Genomic DNA, 2,093 nt, shown 5'->3' on the forward strand with positions numbered 1-2,093 from the left:
GTAGTAGTAGGGGTGAAATAGTCCCCGGTTACCGGTTGAAAGAGATCGAAAGGGAAGCTAGCTCCCAGATATGCTAGGCAAGTAATGGTTGAAAAAGACCGAAGAGGAGACCAATACCCAGATATGCTAGGCAGTTACCGGTTGAAAGAGACCGAATGGGAGGCCAGCACCCAAATATACTAGGCATGATATGATTATATGGTATGCGGTATGATGAGGGAACTCACTAAGCTTTATGCTTATGATTTTTAGTTTTTGATTCAGATCCTTCTTCTTCGAAGGGAAAGGAGCCGGCACGGTAGCAACACATAACACACACGATTTTCCGCATATGAGATTCTCGGGATTTGACATTGTTACTATCTTATGACATGCTTTTGAGAGATATGATCTATGGTTTCTATGAAAAAAATATATAACTTGATGATGTTTTCTATAAATTGTTTTATGAATCGTTAAATCAAAAATGAAATTTTTGGTCTGAATTTTCGGGATGTTACATACTTTATGATGCCTATGTGTTTATATATTTTATATAAAGTTGGAGGCTTTGAATGGTTTTGTCGGTGCAATTAGAAGTTGCTAGACCCAAACATATACAAGTGGTGGGTACCTCGCTTCATTTTTATTTTTTTTTGGTTTTTATGTTTTAGGAATTGATATGCTCTTGATAAAAAATGTTTTTTTTGGTACGTACGTTAAAGCTGAGTTGTAGGATAGTGTTCTGGAAATAAATTTCATTAATAGCATTGAAGTTTGCAAAAAGGTTATTAATAGCACGGTACTTTGAAAAACTTACTTTTTCGGTGTCTTTTTAGATAATCTGGAAAAGTTTCAACTTTTTTATACATTATCGATATGACATTTTTCTAGAAAAAAAATCCATTAATGGAAAGTATATTGTTATTTTCTTTCACATATGGATCATCTATTGTAATTTTATTCAAATATAGAACATTTATTTAATATTATATGTTTGGTATCTTATTCTTTATTTCCATTTACAACAATGTAGTTTAAATATTTATTAGTACGTCATTGATATGATAGTTTTGTGAAAAAATGTACTTTGTATAAAAAAGGTTCATAGATAGCATCATTCTTTTAAAAATATATTACATTTTTTGATTATTTTTAGATGATATGGAAGGTTTTTTTTTTCGTATGTTGAAACTCATTTGTATTTTTTGGAAACAAATTTCATTAATAGCGTTGAACTTTGCAAAAAAGTTCATTATATCATCGGTAATAGATTTTTTTATTACATTAGAGCTCATTAAGATGACGGATTTTTTTAAACCTTTCGTTAATGGAAGTACATTGATATTTTCTTTCACATATATGGACCATTTATGTATTTTTTAAATATGGACCGTTTATGTAATTCTTTTTCACAAATAGACCATTTATGTAATATATAATTTTAAATGTCCATTAGTTGGTAATTAATGTAACACTGGAAAATGTTTTTACTATTGAACTTTGCAAAAAAAGTTCTTTAATAACATCATATTTTTTTTAAAAATTATTAATTTTGGATTACTTTTAAGATGATATGGATTTGTTTTTCAAAATTTTGATTTTTTTATCTTATACCAAATATACATCCAACATAAAAGGAATGCACCCTACTTTGGCACGACAATTTCCCACATATTTATGACTTATATAAGTTATCTATTTCAATATAAAGATTTCGTTCGAATCAATTACGTCAATGAAATCTGGAAAAATTCTTCAATTATGTTATTGACTAAAATCTCATCCTTTTTATTTAATTTATAAAAGTCGAACCCCAAAATGAAATCATTTTGTTTGGAATTCAAATTCTTTTGTCGTCTCTCTCTTTTATTCCAATCAAAGTGTGCACATGTGGAGTTCAATCCATCCGGTAAGTTTATTAAAAATACTTTGATTTTTTTTCTTTTGTTTCTTCTTCTATTGTGTGTACTTTTTTTTTCACATTTTTTCTGTGTTATAGTGTGTATGAGTATGTTTCTATATGTGTGTGTTTATGTTCTTGTGTTTGTTTATATATTTCTATATTTTTTGATTTTTTTCTAAAAAAACAAATGAATGTGTAAATTTCGTTT

Source organism: Lactuca saligna, chromosome 4 (genome assembly GCF_052625555.1).
Source record: "Lactuca saligna cultivar CGN05327 chromosome 4, ASM5262555v1, whole genome shotgun sequence".
NCBI lineage: Eukaryota > Viridiplantae > Streptophyta > Magnoliopsida > Asterales > Asteraceae > Lactuca > Lactuca saligna.